The 25,249-nt window shown below is 52.9% G+C and overlaps 1 long non-coding RNA gene across 1 annotated transcript in view; it reads left to right on the forward strand.

Annotated features, from left to right (window-relative positions):
* The first annotated feature begins 701 nt into the window (after positions 1-701).
* LOC138552153 (uncharacterized) overlaps positions 702-25,249 on the forward strand; it is a 147,065-nt gene continuing 122,517 nt past the window's right edge. The window contains exon 1 of the long non-coding RNA XR_011295849.1: positions 702-953. This is a non-coding gene — a long non-coding RNA (uncharacterized lncRNA). The remainder of the gene's footprint in view (positions 954-25,249) is intronic.

The raw sequence follows: 25,249 nt of genomic DNA on the forward strand, positions 1-25,249 counted from the left end.
CCCCAAGTCCAGGGGGTAGTAACAACTCGCTGACCGATTATTGAGGCCACAGGTGGCTGGAACAGAGAACACCTGGTCCCGGGTGGCTGCAAAGGAAAGCACTGGGTTAGGTATGCAATGTACAAGGACTATGACTGTGACAATGTACAGTATGGAAAGACAAGAGCACCTACCCGTAGGATGACCGAAGACAGCTCTATACCTAACTGTTCCCCCTGCGAGTGTTGATGTAGGAAGAAAGTAGAGGAGATGGAAGATACCTCAATAAGCACAGGGTCCACCGTGAAGTACAACTTGAGTTCAGGACAATGATAGCCAAAGGTGCCTGATTCCTGATAATGAATTCCAAATATCAAAGTGCCAGGATACCAAAACATGAAGATAAAGCAATCCGTGTATACAAAGGCCAGAGGTAGCAGCAGTTCAAGTAGGCAGTCCAAGTATCATCAAATCCAGGAGGGCAAATCCAAAGCAGTCCAGAGCCAGAAACAAGGTCAAAAATCCAGAGGTCAAGAATAGCAAGTTCAAAAATACAGGAGACGCCAAACGCTGTCAGGACAGCTGAGAAGCACTGAGCAAATGAATCAGGCTTCTTTTATTCCGTGACTTCCTGGTCACGTGATCGCTGTTCTGAGTCACGTGATTGCCAGGCTCGCATCACATGACCGACGCGCGACCCCTCTCTGTGTTGTGGAGCGTTGTGCGAGCGGTCACGTGAGTGGTCACGTGAGTGGCCGGGACTCCATCTGGACAGTAAGTGCCATGGCCGCCCCCAAGAAGAACGAGGCCAACAGCGCCACGGATCCCGCCAAGCTGGGAAGCCGACAAAGCGCCGGAGAGGCATGGCGGCAACGGGCAAGCACGGCCTGCAGGCAGGCGTGGGGACTGAGGGCAAGCGCAATCCCTGCCGATGCTGGGCCGGTCCCCCAGCAGGACGCTTCACCATAGGAGAGGTAAGAGATGCGTGTCAGGTTGAATGACAATTAGATCCGGTCCCATTTACTACTCTTCTTTCAGAGCAGTTGTCTGACATTTTTGGTCTATACCATGGTTGTATTTACTCCTTATTTGGTTGCCCTCTTCATTCCTTACTAGATTTTTCAGCCATGATTGATCTATGGTCAGGTACTTTACCGACCCTTGGCTTTCTTCTTTGCAGGTTTTTCACATCTACACTATTTTCTAAGCCTTGCTCTATTTCCCAACCAATGTGATACACATTTTCAGATCGTGGGTGATTAGAGTTTGCTGCTTTTTTTCTTTTCTACGACAAGGTAAGGGAAGGTGGAGACTTGTTGGTCATCAAGGGTGAACCTGGGGAACAGTCTTCATGCTCTTGCATTGAGTAGGTTGACAGGTTCATTAGGGTTTGAGTAGTCGGGCTAAGATCTGCTCCTCCGCTGCCTCGATTATTATCTGCTCCGTGCTTGCTGGAATAAGCAGCACTGCCGCCTTTTGGAAGGAACTGAGGGCATTGGGAGATTTCTTTTTTGGTGCTGCTTTCTCTAACTCCTTACTGATGTTGAGAGAATTAGTTCTTAACACCTGAAATCATTGATGCTTATCCATGCAAGGCGGCTGCTGCTCTCGCCGTACACTGCTCTGCAAGGAACGTGTTTTCTTCTGATCGCATATTGCGAAAGATTGGTTTCAACAAGCTCCACTCGAGGGGGGCTTATTTGAATTTCCACCACCTCAAGTTCTGAAGTATCACTTGCTTCACGATTCTTTGTTAAGGGGTCAGAATGAACCCTCATCCATCGTTGTTAATTACAAGTTATTGTTTACTGGAATAATTGAACCTTCGGTAAGATCCAATTGAGAAATATTCACAGTTTGTGTTATTCTACTAATTCCTAATTGAGGTTTCACAATAGTTGGTTGCACATCCCCACTTTCTTGGGGGACTTCAGTATTTTTCTCTTGGGTTCCAAGTTCTCTGCCGTGATAATGCCTTCCAAAAAAATCTATTTGGTATGTATCATAGCTAGGAGGGTTGTGTGATCCTTAAGTGTGTCATTTGTTTTCATATAGTTTAGCAAAAGGGGCCAGGGCTATAGTTGTTGTCGACATCACGGTGAGCAGATCAGGCTTACTTTTTGCACACATGCTCGAATGTTCAAATCCATGTTTGTGTTCGATCATATTTACATTAGAGAAGATTACTCCTGAAGAGCTTCCAGACACACTGCTTCGTAGGGGCTGTGATGTACGTGTGTTGGACATTGATAGATCCCCATCCCAACAATGTCTTACCTCCTCTTCCACACGCAACAGATCATCCGCAGATCAAGAACACCTGAGATGTTCGTCCCATGTTCTAAATCACCTCAATGACGGAATGATTTGTCTGGTTGCCATCGTCATTGTTTGTGTGTTTTTGCGCCCGGCCTATGTGTATCTGCTCTTGCAATGACCAAGCTATTGAAGGGCTCACTATGTATTCCCACGACCCAGCAGGTCATTGCCCAAAGACTCACTCTTATTACTTGCATGGCACGCCGGGTCCACATGATCACCAACTGCCTCTACTCGGGCTTGTTGCCGGGGGTTGGCCATCCACACTCCAGAGGTCTCAGCTGCGATTTCTTTTTGGTTCTGTTTCACCTCATTGTTTGGGAGTTCTCTCCACTCCTGCTCCACTCACATTTTCACTTTGAATTCCAGGAGACTCATTTTTGCTTCTACTAATCACATCCAATCCCCCGAGCAACTCAGCATCCGAGAGATCCCCCAGCGCCAAATCACAGCTGGTGGTGGTTATTTTTGGCTGAAAGAATGACGGTAATGCAGCACTTGTGCCAGTGCCCCTTGATATCAATTTGCGATAAACCCGCAGTGATTTAGGGTGTTTTGTCTGCTTCTACCCCTGTTGATTTCTGCAATGGTTGACCTAGGATTTGCTTCAAAGATCTTGCTGAATTAACTTGAATTTGAATTGATTCCTCTTGCGCCTCATTCAATTCACTGCTATGATTTTGCCAATTCTCTCCTCCTATACTGGTGCCATTGCCGGCAAATCATTTTCATTAACAGCTGCAGTGATGGCCGTTGTAGCACTTTTTTCGGACTCCTGATGTCCCGTAACCACGACTTTGCATTGAGAGCGTGTTACGGTTGATCTAAATTAATTGAATTTGTGAGTACATTTCTCTTACAGGTCCAAGAATCTATGCGGGGGGTGGGGAGTCTATGCTACTGCACCTCTGTAAATATCGTTTTTCCCGCTGGCGTCGGCAACGCTAATTTTCCTTGCTCAGTCAGCTCCCCGAGCTTGAGGGGGACACCATCACGTTGTGATTCCGGGGCTGCTGGACAATTCATGTATACACCAAGTTCCAGGTCACACTCCCGTACTATCGGTCATTGGGGGTCACAGTTTAGCGGACCAATCCTTATCCCTTTGTCAGAGCTCCACGGCACTTGCCTCTCAATTTCATCTGGCTCGCCTTCTTCTGCCAGTAGCCATGCCAACTGAGTAGGCTTTGTATTTTTCTCAGAGCCAAATACAAACGGCAACCACAGCTCATCTACAACTGTCAATGAACATGTGTGATTTCTCCCCGTTGTTGTCTCACGTCCCTCATTAGTTAAGAATGAGTGACAAGGCGCGCACTCTGTTGCCAGTCAAGTTTTCCTGCATTGACTTCTCCTCCAAACAAACGTTTTCATGACTCCATCAATCTTCAGGGAGGCTGTGTTTCTTTACCTTTTCAGGCGTGTCTTCATTTCCTTTTCAGGTGTTGCAGGTTAATTGACAAAATGTCTCTAAGGATTCTGGTACTTGTATTTTTTCGCACTTTGTTTCTGTTGCAGGTGACTGGCAACAACTCCCTCCATAGTACAAATCTTACCCTGGATAGGGGGAGGGGGAAAGCCATGTTTATGGCTCTCCATTGTAAGGCATGATGGCCCTGGTGCTGCAGCCTTTTGAGCCCGGGACTCCTGGAACATTGGTTAAGAATAGAATGAGTGACAAGGCGCACACTCTGTTGCCAGTCAAGTTTTCCTGCATTGACTTATCCTCCAAACGAACGTTTTCATGACTCAATCAATCTTCAGTGAGACTATATTTCTTTACCTTTTCAGGCGTGTCTTCATTTCCTTTTCAGGTGAACACTATGGAGAGCCATAAACATGGTTTTTCCACTCCCCCTATCAAGGGTAAGATTTGTGCTTTGGAGGGAGTTGTTTCCCAGTCACCTGCAATTGAAAAAAGTGTGAGAATACAAGTACCAGAATCCTTAGAGACATCAATGTGAATTAACCTGAAACATCTGAAAAGGAAATGTAACTAGACACGCCTGAAAAGGAAAAGAAACACAGCCTCCCTGATGATTGATGGAGTCAAGAAAACGTTTGGAGGAGAAGACAATTTGTTGCTACAGCAGGAAAACTTGACTGGGAACCAGAGTGTGCGCCTTGTCATCTTCCCTCATTGGCCCGCCCAAGCAAAGGTGGATTTTCTGGGTGCGTTGGTTGTTGCGCGGGGGATATGAGTGTTTTTGTCAATTTAGGAGATATCACTGACCCCGAAGGCAAGGGTTTAGGGGAATAGATGCAGCAGAATGTTCAATTTTGCCTTTTTTCAAAAATTCTTACCCGCTTCGACCAAGTTTGGCGTCTGAGCTTCCACTTGTGGCGCTGATGAATGGTTTGTCATATTTGTCCATTTCGAGCTTCATTTTCCGTCAGCATCTGTCCTAGACTTTGCACACCTCAGGGTCCGTCCTTCTTTCATTAGGTCCCCCGACCACCCGGCACAAGACATTCGACCATGCTCCACTAAGCTCCGCTTTTCGAGATGGTTATGAAGGCGGGCACTAGCTGGAGGGGTGAGGCACCAGTGCAGGTGAAAGGGTGGAAAGACTCTTCTCCTTACAGCACAGCACAAGTTCTTAGGCACACAGTGTAGAAAGACTCTTTTCCTCATGATACAAACTCCTGGGCACAAACTCTCCTCGGTGTGTAACAGACACACCAGACACTTGACCAGACTAATGTTCACCGTATTATTAGGAGATCAAACGGATGATAGTTGGAAAAAAGCAGGGTATCCAAGGGTATGAATGGGCAATGTCAGACATGTTGGGGTGAATTTTAACAAATGTTCGGCTAAAGTGGGCGGCTCTAAATGCAGCATATCATAATACACTGAACATCTATTCAATTATGGCATACACTATGAAAGAAGACAAAGGCCCGGCACAACACCGACTCCATATTCAGGCAATATGGAGGGTGGACACAGGGGAACCCTAGGATAAGACTATACAAATATTCTAACATGTGTTAAAGAAAGGACTTCCAAAGGCAGGTCAGAAAGACTTGTACAAGTTAGTAGGGATTGAGACGAAGAGTTGAGCAGAGATTCAGGTAATTATAGTACATAATTGCAGGCAAAGGCAGGAGAAAGAGAAGGAAGTAGTTGACAATGCGCAGAAGAAGTTATCATAGAATAAATTATTGAATTTGAGCATAGAACGAGCAGTGATTATGGGCCCACTTGTAGGGTAGGTGGAACTGCGAATGGCACCAGTGGAAATGAAAATTGTACCAGAGTGGACAGGAGGGTATCAAGGCTATCCAGACAACAGAGGTTATCAGGGAGGTTACCAATGAGGTAGAAGGTAATTCAAAAGAGGGCAAATAGGTAGAGGAGGTGGAGGTTTTGGAGGGATGGGGCCAAGATTCAGGGGACCAGGACCGTGTCGGTCATGTGAGAGTATGGGCCATTTTACGAGAGTGTAGGAAATTGACCCTTCATCACAGAATCTAATATGCCACTGTCAAATTTAATCTGGGCAAGAGAGGATGGACTTGAGGAAGGGGAGGCCCTCTTATTTGATGGGCCATTGAAGATTAATCAGGAGACTGGCAAGCGATATTGAAATGTTGGAGGCATCCCAGGGGTGCCTAGAGACCATATATTCTGATTCCGTCTATGCAACCACCACCGTACACATTCAGGGTTCTCCACATGGCTAAATGCACCACCCACACTCAAAATGCAGACCTCATTTTTTTGGCAATGACACAGCAGATAAGACCACCAAAGCTGTGGCATATCGCAGGGACCCGTATTTCACTGCATATCCTGAGGTGGCAAATCAACTGCTGCAGCTAGCAATCCCATACACTGCATTAATGCCCAAGCAAATAATAGAGCTGCAAGGATAGGCACTTGTAAGGCAGACCTCCAGACAACCAGACAGAGAAAAAACAATCCTCTAAGGAAGCACCTTTTCCTAAAATGCACTTCTTTGAAAGGGAAACACATGTATTTTGTGTACAAAAAGGGAAAAGGTGACACAGGGTGCCATAGACCCCAACTGCCACAGAGCTCACAGGTAGTTCGAAGCAGTCATGACATTTTAAAGAAAGGAATTCCCACCGACATAAGCAACATTCAGGCCTCATCACGAGTTTGGCAGTAACCCTTAAATCCGGCTGTAACGCTATCAGCGCCGGATTTAAGGGTCCGTCGGATCACAAGTACAAATAACGCTGGCACCATCACAGCCGGCGCAAGTAAAGCCGGCTGTAAAAGCATCGGCTGTAAATGCGCCAGTATCCATTTGCGCTATAACAGAGCAATCACGAGTCTGGCATAGGCGCTGTTAGTGCCAGAAAAGCGGCGGATAATCCGCCGAAAATACCCCTAGCCAAATGCTGGAGGTAAAAGAACACAGGGCACAGCAATAAGGGCCCAGGTAAAACCAATGCAAATCAGAGGCCTACAAAGAACCCACCCATGCACAACACACCCTCCCCAACACCATGACACCAGCAGGAGCAGGAAGGAGACAGCAATAAGGATCCAGGCGAAACGGATGCAAATCAGAGGCCTACAAAGGACCCACCCATGCACAACACACTTTCCCCAACACCATGACACCGGCAGGAGCAGGAAGGAGACAGCAATAAGGACCCAAGTGAAACCAATGCAAATCAGAGGCCTACAAAGGACCCACCCATGCACAACACACCCTCCCCAACACCATGACACCGGCAGGAGCAGGAAGGAGACAGCAATAAGGGCCCAGGTGAAACCAATGCAAATCAGAGGCCTACAAAGGATCCACCCATGCACAACAAACCCTCCCCAACACCGAACACCAGCAGGAGCAGGGAGGGGACAGCAATAAGGACCCAGGTGGACCCACTGCAAATCAGAGGCCTACAAAGGAGCCACCCATGCACAACACACCCTCCCCAACACCATAACACCAGCAGGAGCAGGGAGGAGACAGCAATAAGGATCGAGTGAAACCAATGCAAATCAGAGGCCTATAAAGGACCGACCCATGCACAACACACCCACCCCAACACCATAACACCAGCAGGAGCAGGGAGGAGACAGCCATAAGGACCCAGGTGGACCCACTGCAAATCAGAGGCCTACAAAGGACCCATCCATGCACAACACACCCTCCCCAACACCATTACACCAGCAGGAGCAGGGAGGAGACAGCAATAAGGACCCAGGTGGACCCACTGCAAATCAGAGGCCTACAAAGGAGCCACCCATGCACAACACACCCTCCCCAACACCATAACACCAGCATGAGCAGGGAGGAGACAGCAATAAGGATCCAGGTGTAACCAATGCAAATCAGAGGCCTACAAAGGACCCACCCATGCACAACACACTCTCCCCAACACCAGAACACCAGCAGGAGAAGGGAGGAGACCATAAGGACCCAGGTGGACCCACTGCAAATCAGAGTCCTACAAAGGAGCCACCCATGCACAACACACCCTCCCCAACACCATAACACCAGCATGAGCAGGGAGGAGACAGCAATAAGGATCCAGGTGGACCCACTGCAAATCAGAGGCCTACAAAGGAGCCACCCATGCACAACACACCCTCCCCAACACCATAACACCAGCAGGAGCAGGGAGGAGACAGCAATAAGGACCCGGGTGAAACCAATGCAAATCAGAGGCCTACAAAGGGCCGACCCATGCATAACACACCCTCCCCAACACCAGAACACCAGCAGAGCAGGGAGGAGACAGCAATAAGGGCCCAGGTGAAACCAATGCAAATCAGAGGCCTACAAAGGACCCACCAATGCACAACACACCCTCCCCAACACCATAACACCAGCAGGAGCAGGGAGGAGACAGCAATAAGGACCCAGGTGGACCCACTGCAAATCAGAGGCCTACAAAGGATCCACCCATGCACAACACACCCTCCCCAACACCATAACACCAGCAGGAGCAGGGAGGAGACAGCAATAAGGACCCAAGTGGACCCACTACAAATCAGAGGCCTACAAAGGACCCACCCATGCACAACACACCCTCCCCAACACCATGACACCGGCAGGAGCAGGGAGGAGACAGCAATAAGGACCCAGGTGAAACCAATGCAAATCAGAGGCCTACAAAGGACCCACCCATGCACAACAAACCCTCCCCAACACCGAACACCAGCAGGAGCAGGGAGGAGACAGCAATGAGGGCCCAGGTGAAACCACTGCAAATCAGAGGCCTACAAAGGAGCCACCCATGCACAACACACCCTCCCCAACACCATTACACCAGCAGGAGCACGGAGGAGACAGTAATAAGGGCCCAGGTGGACCCACTGCAAATCAGAGGCCTACAAAGGAGCCACCCATGCACAACACACCCTCCCCAACACCATTACACCAGCAGGAGCAGGGAGGAGACAGCAATAAGGACCCAGGTGGACCCACTGCAAATCAGAGGCCTACAAAGGAGCCACCCATGCACAACACACCCTCCCCAACACCATAACACCAGCAGGAGCAGGGAGGAGACAGCAATAAGGACCCAGGTGGACCCACTGCAAATCAGAGGCCTACAAAGGATCCACCCATGCACAACACACCCTCCCCAACACCATAACACCAGCAGGAGGGAGCAGGGAGGAGACAGCAATAAGGACCCAGGTGAAACCAATGCAAATCAGAGGCCTACAAAGGACCCACCCATGCACAAAAGACCCTCCCCAACACCATTACACCGGCAGGAGCAGGAAGGAGACAGCAATAAGGGCCCAGGTGAAACCAATGCAAATCAGAGGCCCACAAAGGAGCCACCCATGCACAACACACCCTCCCCAACACCATAACACCAGCAGGAGCAGGGAGGCGACAGCAATAAGGACCCAGGTGGACCCACTGCAAATCAGAGGCCTACAAAGGAGCCACCCATGCACAACACACCCTCCCCAACATCATAACACCAGCAGGAGCAGGGAGGAGACAGCAAAAAGGACCCAGGTGGACCCACTGCAAATCAGAGGCCTACAAAGGAGCCACCCATGCACAACACACCCTCCCCAACACCATAACACCAGCAGGAGCAGGGAGGAGACAGCAATAAGGACCCAGGTGAAACCAATGCAAATCAGAGGCCTACAAAGGAGCCACCCATGCACAACACACCCTCCCCAACACCATAACACCAGCATGAGCAGGGAGGAGACAGCAATAAGGACCCAGGTGGACCCACTGCAAATCAGAGGCCTACAAAGGAGCCACCCATGCACAACACACCCTCCCCAACACCATAACACCAGCAGGAGCAGGGAGGAGACAGCAATAAGGACCCAGGTGGACCCACTGCAAATCAGAGGCCTACAAAGGAGCCACCCATGCACAACACACCCTCCCCAACACCATAACACCAGCAGGAGCAGGGAGGAGACAGCAACAAGGGCCCAGGTGTAGCCAATGCAAATCAGAGGCCTACAAAGGAGCCACCCATGCACAACACAGCCTCCCCAACACCATAACACCAGCAGGAGCAGGGAGGAGACAGCCATAAGGACCCAGGTGGACCCACTGCAAATCAGAGTCCTACAAAGGAGCCACCCATGCACACACACACACCCTCCCCAACACCATAACACCAGCATGAGCAGGGAGGAGACAGCAATAAGGATCCAGGTGGACCCACTGCAAATCAGAGTCCTACAAAGGAGCCACCCATGCACAACACACCCTCCCCAACACCATAACACCAGCAGGAGCAGGGAGGAGACAGCAACAAGGGCCCAGGTGAAACCAATGCAAATCAGAGTCCTACAAAGGAGCCACCCATGCACAACACACCCTCCCCAACACCATAACACCAGCAGGAGCAGGGAGGAGACAGCAATAAGGGCCCAGGTGTAGCCAATGCAAATCAGAGGCCTACAAAGGAGCCACCCATGCACAACACAGCCTCCCCAACACCATAACACCAGCAGGAGCAGGGAGGAGACAGCCATAAGGACCCAGGTGGACCCACTGCAAATCAGAGTCCTACAAAGGAGCCACCCATGCACACACACACACCCTCCCCAACACCATAACACCAGCATGAGCAGGGAGGAGACAGCAATAAGGATCCAGGTGGACCCACTGCAAATCAGAGGCCTACAAAGGAGCCACCCATGCACAACAAACCCTCCCCAACACCATAACACCAGCAGGAGCAGGGAGGAGACAGCAATAAGGACCCGGGTGAAACCAATGCAAATCAGAGGCCTACAAAGGGCCGACCCATGCACAACACACCCTCCCCAACACCAGAACACCAGCAGAGCAGGGAGGAGATAGCAATAAGGGCCCAGGTGAAACCAATGCAAATCAGAGGCCTAGAAAGGACCCACCAATGCACAACAAACCCTCCCCAACACCATAACACCAGCAGGAGCAGGGAGGAGACAGCAATAAGGACCCAGTGGACCCACTGCAAATCAGAGGCCTACAAAGGATCCACCCATGCACAACACACCCTCCCCAACACCATAACACCAGCAGGAGCAGGGAGGAGACAGCAATAAGGACCCAGGTGGACCCACTACAAATCAGAGGCCTACAAAGGACCCACCCATGCACAACACACCCTCCCCAACACCATGACACCGGCAGGAAGGAGACAGCAATAAGGACCCAGGTGAAACCAATGCAAATCAGAGGCCTACAAAGGACCCACCCATGCACAACACACCCTCCCCAACACCATGACACCGGCAGGAGCAGGAAGGAGACAGCAATAAGGGCCCAGGAGAAACCAATGCAAATCAGAGGCCTACAAAGGATCCACCCATGCACAACAAACCCTCCCCAACACCGAACACCAGCAGGAGCAGGTAGGAGACAGCAATGAGGGCCCAGGTAAAACCACTGCAAATCAGAGGCCTACAAAGGAGCCACCCATGCACAACACACCCTCCCCAACACCATTACACCAGCAGGAGAAGGGAGGAGACAGTAATAAGGGCAAAGGTGGACCCACTGCAAATCAGAGGCCTACAAAGGAGCCACCCATGCACATCACACCCTCCCCAACACCATTACACCAGCAGGAGCAGGGAGGAGACAGCAATAAGGACCCAGGTGGACCTACTGCAAATCAGAGGCCTACAAAGGAGCCACCCATGCACAACACACCCTCCCCAACACCATAACACCAGCAGGAGCAGGGAGGAGACAGCAATAAGGATCAAGTGAAACCAATGCAAATCAGAGGCCTATAAAGGACAGACCCATGCACAACACACCCACCCCAACACCATAACACCAGCAGGAGCAGGGAGGAGACAGCCATAAGGACCCAGGTGGACCCACTGCAAATCAGAGTCCTACAAAGGAGCCACCCATGCACAACACACCCTCCCCAACACCATAACACCAGCAGGAGCAGGGAGGAGACAGCAATAAGGGCCCAGGTGTAACCAATGCAAATCAGAGGCCTACAAAGGAGCCACCCATGCACAACACACCCTCCCCAACACCATACCACCAGCAGGAGCAGGGAGGAGACAGCCATAAGGACCCAGGTGGACCCACTGCAAATCAGAGGCCTACAAAGGACCCACCCATGCACAACACACCCTCCCCAACACCATGACACCGGCAGGAGCAGGAAGGAGACAGCAATAAGGACCCAGGTGAAACCAATGCAAATCAGAGGCCTACAAAGGACCCACCCATGCACACCACACCCTCCCCAACACCAGAACACCAGCAGAGCAGGGAGGAGACAGCAATAAGGGCCCAGGTGAAACCAATGCAAATGAGAGGCCTACAAAGGACTCACCAATGCACAACACACCCTCCCCAACACCATAACACCAGCAGGAGCAGGGAGGAGACAGCAATAAGGATCCAGGTGGACCCACTGCAAATCAGAGGCCTACAAAGGAGCCACCCATGCACAACACACCCTCCCCAACACCATAACACCAGCAGGAGCAGGGAGGAGACAGCAATAAGGATCCAGGTGGACCCACTGCAAATCAGAGTCCTACAAAGGAGCCACCCATGCACAACACACCCTCCCCAACACCATTACACCAGCAGGAGCAGGGAGGAGACAGCAATGAGGGCCCAGGTGAAATCAATGCAAATCAGAGGCCTACAAAGGAGCCACCCATGCACAACACACCCTCCCCAACACCATAACACCAGCAGGAGCAGGGAGGAGACAGCAATAAGGACCCAGGTGGACCCACTGCAAATCAGAGGCCTACAAAGGAGCCACACATGCACAACACACCCTCCCCAACACCATAACACCAGCAGGAGCAGGGAGGAGTCAGCAATAAGGACCCAGGTGGACCCACTGCAAATCAGAGGCCTACAAAGGATCCACCCATGCACAACACACCCTCCCCAACACCATAACACCAGCAGGAGCAGGGAGGAGACAGCAGAAATGACCCAGATGGACCTACTGCAAATCAAAGGCCTACAAAGGAGCCACCCATGCACAACACACCCTCCCCAACACCATAACACCAGCAGGAGCAGGGAGGAGACAGTAATAAGGACCCAGGTAGACCCACTGCAAATCAGAGGACTACAAAGGATCCACCCATGCACAACACACCCACCCCAATACCATAACACCAGCATGAGCAGGGAGGAGACAGCAATAAGGACCCAGGTGGACCCACTGCAAATCAGAGGCCTACAAAGGAGCCACCCATGCACAACACAACCTCCCCAACACCATAACACCAGCAGGAGCAGGGAGGAGACAGCAACAAGGGCCCAGGTGGACCCACTGCAAATCAGAGTCCTACAAAGGAGCCACCCATGCACAACACACCCTCCCCAACACCATAACACCAGCAGGAGCAGGGAGGAGACACCAATAAGGATCCAGGTGGACCCACTGCAAATCAGAGGCCTACAAAGGACTCACCCATGCACAACGTGCCCTCCCCAACACCATAACACCAGCAGGAGCAGGGAGGAGACAGCAATAAGGACCCGGGTGAAACCAATGCAAATCAGAGGCCTACAAAGGGCCGACCCATGCACAACACACCCTCCCCAACACCAGAACACCAGCAGAGCAGGGAGGAGACAGCAATAAGGGCCCAGGTGAAACCTATGCAAATCAGAGGCCTACAAAGGAGCCACCCATGCACAACACATCCTCCCCAACACTATAACACCAGCAGGAGCAGGGAGGAGACAGCAATAAGGACCCAGGTGAAACCAATGCCAATCAGAGGCCTACAAAGGAGCCATCCATGCACAACACACCCTCCCCAACACCATAACACCAGCAGGAGCAGGGAGGAGACAACAATAAGGACCCGAGTGAACCCAATGCAAATCAGAGGCCTATAAAGGACCGACCCATGCACAACACACCCTCCCCAACCCCATTACACCAGCAGGAGCAGGGAGGAGACAGCAATAAGGGCCCAGGTGTAACCAAGGCAAATCAGAGGCCTACAAAGAACACCCATGCACAACACACCCTCCCCAACACCAGAACACCAGCAGGAGCAGAGAGGAGACAGCCATAAGGACCCAGGTGGACCCACTGCAAATCAGAGTCCTACAAAGGAGCCACCCATGCACAACACACCCTCCCCAACACCATAACACCAGCAGGAGCAGGGAGGAGACAGCAATAAGGGCCCAGGTGTAACCAATGCAAATCAGAGGCCTACAAAGGAGCCACCCATGCACAACACACCCTCCCCAACACCATAACACCAGCAGGAGCAGGGAGGAGACAGCCATAAGGACCCAGGTGGACCCACTGCAAATCAGAGGCCTACAAAGGACCCACCCATGCACAACACACCCTCCCCAACACCATGACACCGGCAGGAGCAGGAAGGAGACAGCAATAAGGACCCAGGTGAAACCAATGCAAATCAGAGGCCTACAAAGGACCCACCCATGCACAACACACCCTCCCCAACACCAGAACACCAGCAGAGCAGGGAGGAGACAGCAATAAGGGCCCAGGTGAAACCAATGCAAATTAGAGGCCTACAAAGGACTCACCAATGCACAACACACCCTCCCCAACACCATGACACCGGCAGGAGCAGGGAGGAGACAGCAATAAGGACCCAGGTGAAACCAATGCAAATCAGAGGCCTACAAAGGACCCACCCATGCACAACAAACCCTCCCCAACACCGAACACCAGCAGGAGCAGGGAGGAGACAGCAATGAGGGCCCAGGTGAAACCACTGCAAATCAGAGGCCTACAAAGGAGCCACCCATGCACAACACACCCTCCCCAACACCATTACACCAGCAGGAGCAGGGAGGAGACAGTAATAAGGGCCCAGGTGGACCCACTGCAAATCAGAGGCCTACAAAGGAGCCACCCATGCACAACACACCCTCCCCAACACCATTACACCAGCAGGAGCAGGGAGGAGACAGCAATAAGGACCCAGGTGGGCCCACTGCAAATCAGAGGCCTACAAAGGAGCCACCCATGCACAACACACCCTCCCCAACACCATAACACCAGCAGGAGCAGGGAGGAGACAGCAATAAGGGCCCAGGTGTAGCCAATGCAAATCAGAGGCCTACAAAGGAGCCACCCATGCACAACACACCCTCCCCAACACCATAACACCAGCAGGAGCAGGGAGGAGACAGCCATAAGGACCCAGGTGGACCCACTGCAAATCAGAGTCCTACAAAGGAGCCACCCATGCACACACACACACCCTCCCCAACACCATAACACCAGCATGAGCAGGGAGGAGACAGCAATAAGGATCCAGGTGGACCCACTGCAAATCAGAGGCCTACAAAGGAGCCACCCATGCACAACACACCCTCCCCAACACCATAACACCAGCAGGAGCAGGGAGGAGACAGCAATAAGGACCCGGGTGAAACCAATGCAAATCAGAGGCCTACAAAGGGCCGACCCATGCACAACACACCCTCCCCAACACCAGAACACCAGCAGAGCAGGGAGGAGATAGCAATAAGGGCCCAGGTGAAACCAATGCAAATCAGAGGCCTAGAAAGGACCCACCAATGCACAACAAACCCTCCCCAACACCATAACACCAGCAGGAGCAGGGAGGAGACAGCAATAAGGACCCAGTGGACCCACTGCAAATCAGAGGCCTACAAAGGATCCACCCATGCACAACACACCCTCCCCAACACCATAACACCAGCAGGAGCAGGGAGGAGACAGCAATAAGGACCCAGGTGGACCCACTACAAATCAGAGGCCTACAAAGGACCCACCCATGCACAACACACCCTCCCCAACACCATGACACCGGCAGGAGCAGGAAGGAGACAGCAATAAGGGCCCAGGTGAAACCAATGCAAATCAGAGGCCTACAAAGGATCCACCCATGCACAACAAACCCTCCCCAACACCGAACACCAGCAGGAGCAGGTAGGAGACAGCAATGAGGGCCCAGGTAAAACCACTGCAAATCAGAGGCCTACAAAGGAGCCACCCATGCACAACACACCCTCCCCAACACCATTACACCAGCAGGAGAAGGGAGGAGACAGTAATAAGGGCAAAGGTGGACCCACTGCAAATCAGAGGCCTACAAAGGAGCCACCCATGCACATCACACCCTCCCCAACACCATTACACCAGCAGGAGCAGGGAGGAGACAGCAATAAGGACCCAGGTGGACCTACTGCAAATCAGAGGCCTACAAAGGAGCCACCCATGCACAACACACCCTCCCCAACACCATAACACCAGCAGGAGCAGGGAGGAGACAGCAATAAGGATCAAGTGAAACCAATGCAAATCAGAGGCCTATAAAGGACAGACCCATGCACAACACACCCACCCCAACACCATAACACCAGCAGGAGCAGGGAGGAGACAGCCATAAGGACCCAGGTGGACCCACTGCAAATCAGAGTCCTACAAAGGAGCCACCCAAGCACAACACACCCTCCCCAACACCATAACACCAGCAGGAGCAGGGAGGAGACAGCAATAAGGGCCCAGGTGTAACCAATGCAAATCAGAGGCCTACAAAGGAGCCACCCATGCACAACACACCCTCCCCAACACCATACCACCAGCAGGAGCAGGGAGGAGACAGCCATAAGGACCCAGGTGGACCCACTGCAAATCAGAGGCCTACAAAGGACCCACCCATGCACAACACACCCTCCCCAACACCATGACACCGGCAGGAGCAGGAAGGAGACAGCAATAAGGACCCAGGTGAAACCAATGCAAATCAGAGGCCTACAAAGGACCCACCCATGCACACCACACCCTCCCCAACACCAGAACACCAGCAGAGCAGGGAGGAGACAGCAATAAGGGCCCAGGTGAAACCAATGCAAATTAGAGGCCTACAAAGGACTCACCAATGCACACCACACCCTCCCCAACACCACAACACCAGCAGGAGCAGGGAGGAGACAGCAATAAGGATCCAGGTGGACCCACTGCAAATCAGAGGCCTACAAAGGAGCCACCCATGCACAACACACCCTCCCCAACACCATAACACCAGCAGGAGCAGGGAGGAGACAGCAATAAGGATCCAGGTGGACCCACTGCAAATCAGAGTCCTACAAAGGAGCCACCCATGCACAACACACCCTCCCCAACACCATTACACCAGCAGGAGCAGGGAGGAGACAGCAATGAGGGCCCAGGTGAAACCAATGCAAATCAGAGGCCTACAAAGGAGCCACCCATGCACAACACACCCTCCCCAACACCATAACACCAGCAGGAGCAGGGAGGAGACAGCAATAAGGACCCAGGTGGACCCACTGCAAATCAGAGGCCTACAAAGGAGCCACACATGCACAACACACCCTCCCCAACACCATAACACCAGCAGGAGCAGGGAGGAGTCTGCAATAAGGACCCAGGTGGACCCACTGCAAATCAGAGGCCTACAAAGGATCCACCCATGCACAACACACCCTCCCCAACACCATAACACCAGCAGGAGCAGGGAGGAGACAGCAGAAATGACCCAGATGGACCTACTGCAAATCAAAGGCCTACAAAGGAGCCACCCATGCACAACACACCCTCCCCAACACCATAACACCAGCAGGAGCAGGGAGGAGACAGTAATAAGGACCCAGGTAGACCCACTGCAAATCAGAGGACTACAAAGGATCCACCCATGCACAACACACCCACCCCAATACCATAACCCCAGCATGAGCAGGGAGGAGACAGCAATAAGGACCCAGGTGGACCCACTGCAAATCAGAGGCCTACAAAGGAGCCACCCATGCACAACACAACCTCCCCAACACCATAACACCAGCAGGAGCAAGGAGGAGACAGCAACAAGGGCCCAGGTGGACCCACTGCAAATCAGAGTCCTACAAAGGAGCCACCCATGCACAACACACCCTCCCCAACACCATAACACCAGCAGGAGCAGGGAGGAGACAGCAATAAGGATCCAGGTGGACCCACTGCAAATCAGAGGCCTACAAAGGACTCACCCATGCACAACGTGCCCTCCCCAACACCATAACACCAGCAGGAGCAGGGAGGAGACAGCAATAAGGACCCGGGTGAAACCAATGCAAATCAGAGGCCTACAAAGGGCCGACCCATGCACAACGCACCCTCCCCAACACCAGAACACCAGCAGAGCAGGGAGGAGACAGCAATAAGGGCCCAGGTGAAACCTATGCAAATCAGGGGCCTACAAAGGAGCCACCCATGCACAACACACCCTCCCCAACACCATAACACCAGCAGGAGCAGGGAGGAGACAACAATAAGGACCCGAGTGAACCCAATGCAAATCAGAGGCCTATAAAGGACCGACCCATGCACAACACACCCTCCCCAACCCCATTACACCAGCAGGAGCAGGGAGGAGACAGCAATAAGGGCCCAGGTGTAACCAAGGCAAATCAGAGGCCTACAAAGAACACCCATGCACAACACACCCTCCCCAACACCAGAACACCAGCAGGAGCAGAGAGGAGACAGCCATAAGGACCCAGGTGGACCCACTGCAAATCAGAGTCCTACAAAGGAGCCACCCATGCACAACACACCCTCCCCAACACCATAACACCGGCAGGAGCAGGGAGGAGACAGCAATAAGGGCCCAGGTGTAACCAATGCAAATCAGAGGCCTACAAAGGACCCACCCATGCACAACACACCCTCCCCAACACCAGAACACCAGCAGAGCAGGGAGGAGACAGCAATAAGGGCCCAGGTGAAACCAATGCAAATTAGAGGCCTACAAAGGACTCACCAATGCACAACACACCCTCCCCAACACCAGAACACCAGCAGAGCAGGGAGGAGACAGCAATAAGGGCCCAGGTGAAACCAATGCAAATTAGAGGCCTACAAAGGACTCACCAATGCACAACACACCCTCCCCAACACCATAACACCAGCAGGAGCAGGGAGGAGACAGCAATAAGGACCCAGGTGAAACCAATGCAAATCAGAGGCCTACAAAGGACCCACCCATGCACAACAAACCCTCCCCAACACCGAACACCAGCAGGAGCAGGGAGGAGACAGCAATGAGGGCCCAGGTGAAACCACTGCAAATCAGAGGCCTACAAAGGAGCCACCCATGCACAACACACCCTCCCCAACACCATTACACCAGCAGGAGCAGGGAGGAGACAGCTATAAGGACCCAGGTGGACCCACTGCAAATCAGAGTCCTACAAAGGAGCCACTCATGCACAACACACCCTCCCCAACACCATAACACCAGCAGGAGCAGGGAGGAGACAGCAATAAGGGCCCAGGTGTAGCCAATGCAAATCAGAGGCCTACAAAGGAGCCACCCATGCACAACACACCCTCCCCAACACCATAACACCAGCAGGAGCAGGGAGGAGACAGCCATAAGGACCCAGGTGGACCCACTGCAAATCAGAGTCCTACAAAGGAGCCACCCATGCACACACACACACCCTCCCCAACACCATAACACCAGCATGAGCAGGGAGGAGACAGCAATAAGGATCCAGGTGGACCCACTGCAAATCAGAGGCCTACAAAGGAGCCACCCATGCACAACACACCCTCCCCAACACCATAACACCAGCAGGAGCAGGGAGGAGACAGCAATAAGGACCCGGGTGAAACCAATGCAAATCAGAGGCCTACAAAGGGCCGACCCATGCACAACACACCCTCCCCAACACCAGAACACCAGCAGAGCAGGGAGGAGATAGCAATAAGGGCCCAGGTGAAACCAATGCAAATCAGAGGCCTAGAAAGGACCCACCAATGCACAACAAACCCTCCCCAACACCATAACACCAGCAGGAGCAGGGAGGAGACAGCAATAAGGACCCAGTGGACCCACTGCAAATCAGAGGCCTACAAAGGATCCACCCATGCACAACACACCCTCCCCAACACCATAACACCAGCAGGAGCAGGGAGGAGACAGCAATAAGGACCCAGGTGGACCCACTACAAATCAGAGGCCTACAAAGGACCCACCCATGCACAACACACCCTCCCCAACACCATGACACCGGCAGGAGCAGGAAGGAGACAGCAATAAGGACCCAGGTGAAACCAATGCAAATCAGAGGCCTACAAAGGACCCACCCATGCACAACACACCCTCCCCAACACCATGACACCGGCAGGAGCAGGAAGGAGACAGCAATAAGGGCCCAGGTGAAACCAATGCAAATCAGAGGCCTACAAAGGATCCACCCATGCACAACAAACCCTCCCCAACACCGAACACCAGCAGGAGCAGGTAGGAGACAGCAATGAGGGCCCAGGTAAAACCACTGCAAATCAGAGGCCTACAAAGGAGCCACCCATGCACAACACACCCTCCCCAACACCATTACACCCGCAGGAGAAGGGAGGAGACAGTAATAAGGGCAAAGGTGGACCCACTGCAAATCAGAGGCCTACAAAGGAGCCACCCATGCACATCACACCCTCCCCAACACCATTACACCAGCAGGAGCAGGGAGGAGACAGCAATAAGGACCCAGGTGGACCTACTGCAAATCAGAGGCCTACAAAGGAGCCACCCATACACAACACGCCCTCCCCAACACCATAACACCAGCAGGAGCAGGGAGGAGACAGCAATAAGGATCAAGTGAAACCAATGCAAATCAGAGGCCTACAAAGGAGCCACCCATGCACAACACACCCTCCCCAACACCATAACACCAGCAGGAGCAGGGAGGAGACAGCAATAAGGGCCCAGGTGTAACCAATGCAAATCAGAGGCCTACAAAGGAGCCACCCATGCACAACACACCCTCCCCAACACCATACCACCAGCAGGAGCAGGGAGGAGACAGCCATAAGGACCCAGGTGGACCCACTGCAAATCAGAGGCCTACAAAGGACCCACCCATGCACAACACACCCTCCCCAACACCATGACACCGGCAGGAGCAGGAAGGAGACAGCAATAAGGACCCAGGTGAAACCAATGCAAATCAGAGGCCTACAAAGGACCCACCCATGCACACCACACCCTCCCCAACACCAGAACACCAGCAGAGCAGGGAGGAGACAGCAATAAGGGCCCAGGTGAAACCAATGCAAATTAGAGGCCTACAAAGGACTCACCAATGCACAACACACCCTCCCCATCACCATAACACCAGCAGGAGCAGGGAGGAGACAGCAATAAGGATCCAGGTGGACCCACTGCAAATCAGAGGCCTACAAAGGAGCCACCCATGCACAACACACCCTCCCCAACACCATAACACCAGCAGGAGCAGGGAGGAGACAGCAATAAGGATCCAGGTGGACCCACTGCAAATCAGAGTCCTACAAAGGAGCCACCCATGCACAACACACCCTCCCCAACACCATTACACCAGCAGGAGCAGGGAGGAGACAGCAATGAGGGCCCAGGTGAAACCAATGCAAATCAGAGGCCTACAAAGGAGCCACCCATGCACAACACACCCTCCCCAACACCATAACACCAGCAGGAGCAGGGAGGAGACAGCAATAAGGACCCAGGTGGACCCACTGCAAATCAGAGGCCTACAAAGGAGCCACACATGCACAACACACCCTCCCCAACACCATAACACCAGCAGGAGCAGGGAGGAGTCAGCAATAAGGACCCAGGTGGACCCACTGCAAATCAGAGGCCTACAAAGGATCCACCCATGCACAACACACCCTCCCCAACACCATAACACCAGCAGGAGCAGGGAGGAGACAGCAGAAATGACCCAGATAGACCTACTGCAAATCAAAGGCCTACAAAGGAGCCACCCATGCACAACACACCCTCCCCAACACCATAACACCAGCAGGAGCAGGGAGGAGACAGTAATAAGGACCCAGGTAGACCCACTGCAAATCAGAGGACTACAAAGGATCCACCCATGCACAACACACCCACCCCAATACCATAACACCAGCAGGAGCAGGGAGGAGACAGCAATAAGGACCCAGGTGGACCCACTGCAAATCAGAGGCCTACAAAGGAGCCACCCATGCACAACACAACCTCCCCAACACCATAACACCAGCAGGAGCAGGGAGGAGACAGCAACAAGGGCCCAGGTGGACCCACTGCAAATCAGAGGCCTACAAAGGAGCCACCCATGCACAACACACCCTCCCCAACACCATAACACCAGCAGGAGCAGGGAGGAGACAACAATAAGGACCCAGGTGAAACCAATGCAAATCAGAGGCCTATAAAGGACCGACCCATGCACAACACACCCTCCCCAACCCCATTACACCAGCAGGAGCAGGGAGGAGACAGCAATAAGGGCCCAGGTGGACCCACTGCAAATCAGAGTCCTACAAAGGAGCCACCCATGCACAACACACCCTCCCCAACACCATAACACCAGCAGGAGCAGGGAGGAGACAGCAATAAGGGCCCAGGTGTAACCAATGCAAATCAGAGGCCTACAAAGGAGCCACCCATGCACAACACACCCTCCCCAACACCATAACACCAGCAGGGAGGAGACAGCCATAAGGACCCAGGTGGACCCACTGCAAATCAGAGGCCTACAAAGGACCCACCCATGCACAACACACCCTCCCCAACACCATGACACCGGCAGGAGCAGGAAGGAGACAGCAATAAGGACCCAGGTGAAACCAATGCAAATCAGAGGCCTACAAAGGGCCCACCCATGCACAACACACCCTCCCCAACACCAGAACACCAGCAGAGCAGGGAGGAGACAGCAATAAGGGCCCAGGTGAAACCAATGCAAATTAGAGGCCTACAAAGGACTCACCAATGCACAACACACCCTCCCCAACACCATAACACCAGCAGGAGCAGGGAGGAGACAGCAATAAGGATCCAGGTGGACCCACTGCAAATCAGAGTCCTACAAAGGAGCCACCCATGCACAACACACCCTCCCCAACACCATTACACCAGCAGGAGCAGGGAGGAGACAGCAATGAGGGCCCAGGTGAAACCAATGCAAATCAGAGGCCTACAAAGGAGCCACCCATGCACAACACACCCTCCCCAACACCATAACACCAGCAGGAGCAGGGAGGAGACAGCAATAAGGACCCAGGTGGACCCACTGCAAATCAGAGGCCTACAAAGGAGCCACACATGCACAACACACCCTCCCCAACACTATAACACCAGCAGGAGCAGGGAGGAGTCAGCAATAAGGACCCAGGTGGACCCACTGCAAATCAGAGGCCTACAAAGGATCCACCCATGCACAACACACCCTCCCCAACACCATAACACCAGCAGGAGCAGGGAGGAGACAGCAGAAATGACCCAGATGGACCTACTGCAAATCAAAGGCCTACAAAGGAGCCACCCATGCACAACACACCCTCCCCAACACCATAACACCAGCAGGAGCAGGGAGGAGACAGTAATAAGGACCCAGGTAGACCCACTGCAAATCAGAGGACTACAAAGGATCCACCCATGCACAACACACCCACCCCAATACCATAACACCAGCAGGAGCAGGGAGGAGACAGCAATAAGGACCCAGGTGGACCCACTGCAAATCAGAGGCCTACAAAGGAGCCACCCATGCACAACACACCCTCCCCAACACCATAACACCAGTAGGAGCAGGGAGGAGACAGCAATAAGGATCCAGGTGGACCCACTGCAAATCAGAGGCCTACAAAGGACTCACCCATGCACAACGTGCCCTCCCCAACACCATAACACCAGCAGGAGCAGGGAGGAGACAGCAATAAGGACCCGGGTGAAACCAATGCAAATCAGAGGCCTACAAAGGGCCGACCCATGCACAACACACCCTCCCCAACACCAGAACACCAGCAGAGCAGGGAGGAGACAGCAATAAGGGCCCAGGTGAAACCTATGCAAATCAGAGGCCTACAAAGGACTCACCAATGCACAACACACCCTCCCCAACACCATAACACCAGCAGGAGCAGGGAGGAGACAGCAATAAGGATCCAGGTGGACCCACTGCAAATCAGAGTCCTACAAAGGAGCCACCCATGCACAACGCACCCTCCCCAACACCATTACACCAGCAGAAGCAGGGAGGAGACAGCAATGAGGGCCAAGGTGAAACCAATGCAAATCAGAGTCCTACAAAGGAGCCACCCATGCACAACGCACCTTCTCCAACACCATAACACCAGCAGGAGCAGGGAGGAGACAGCAATAAGGACCCAGGTGGACCCACTGCAAATCAGAGGCCTACAAAGGAGCCACCCATGCACAACACACCCTCCCCAACACCATAACACCAGCAGGAGCAGGGAGGAGACAGCAATAAGGATCAAGTGAAACCAATGCAAATCAGAGGCCTATAAAGGACCGACCCATGCACAACACACCCACCCCAACACCATAACACCAGCAGGAGCAGGGAGGAGACAGCCATAAGGACCCAGGTGGACCCACTGCAAATCAGAGTCCTACAAAGGAGCCACCCATGCACAACACACCCTCCCCAACACCATAACACCAGCAGGAGCAGGGAGGAGACAGCAATAAGGGCCCAGGTGTAACCAATGCAAATCAGAGGCCTACAAAGGAGCCACCCATGCACAACACACCCTCCCCAACACCATAACACCAGCAGGAGCAGGGAGGAGACAGCCATAAGGACCCAGGTGGACCCACTGCAAATCAGAGTCCTACAAAGGAGCCACCCATGCACAACACACCCTCCCCAACACCAGCAGGAGCAGGGAGGAGACAGCAATAAGGATCCAGGTGGACCCACTGCAAATCAGAGGCCTTCAAAGGACTCACCCATGCACAACGCGCCCTCCCCAACACCATAACACCAGCAGGAGCAGGGAGGAGACAGCAATAAGGACCCAGGTGGACCCACTGCTAATCAGAGGCCTGCAAAGGAGCCACCCATGCACAACACACCCTCCCCAACACCATAACACCAGCAGGAGCAGGGAGGAGACAGCAATAAGGACCCAGGTGGACCCACTGCAAATCAGAGGCCTGCAAAGGAGCCACCCATGCACAACACACCCTCCCCAACACCATAACACCAGCAGGAGCAGGGAGGAGACAGCAACAAGGGCCCAGGTGGACCCACTGCATGTCAGAGGCCTACAAAGGATCCACCCATGCACAACACACCCTCCCCAACACCATTACACCGGCAGGAGCAGGGAGGAGACAGCAATAAGGGCCCAGGTGAAACCAATGCAAATCAGAGGCCTACAAAGAAGCCACCCATGCACAACACACCCTCCCCAACACCATAACACCAGCAGGAGAAGGGAGGAGACACCAATAAGGACCCAGGTGGACCCACTGCAAATCAGAGGCCTACAAAGGAGCCACCCATGCACAACACACCCTCCGCAACACCATTACACCAGCAGGAGTAGGGAGGAGACAGCAATAAGGACCCAGGTGAAACCAATGCAAATCAGAGGCCTACAAATGAGCCACCCATGCACAACACACCCTCCCCAACACCATAACACCAGCATGAGCAGGGAGGAGACAGCAATAAGGACCCAGGTGGACCTACTGCAAATCAGAGGCCTGCAAAGGAGCCAC

The sequence above is a fragment of the Ambystoma mexicanum genome, chromosome 1q (assembly GCF_040938575.1).
Source record: "Ambystoma mexicanum isolate Mex_15411 chromosome 1q, UKY_AmexF1_1, whole genome shotgun sequence".
Lineage (NCBI taxonomy): Eukaryota > Metazoa > Chordata > Amphibia > Caudata > Ambystomatidae > Ambystoma > Ambystoma mexicanum.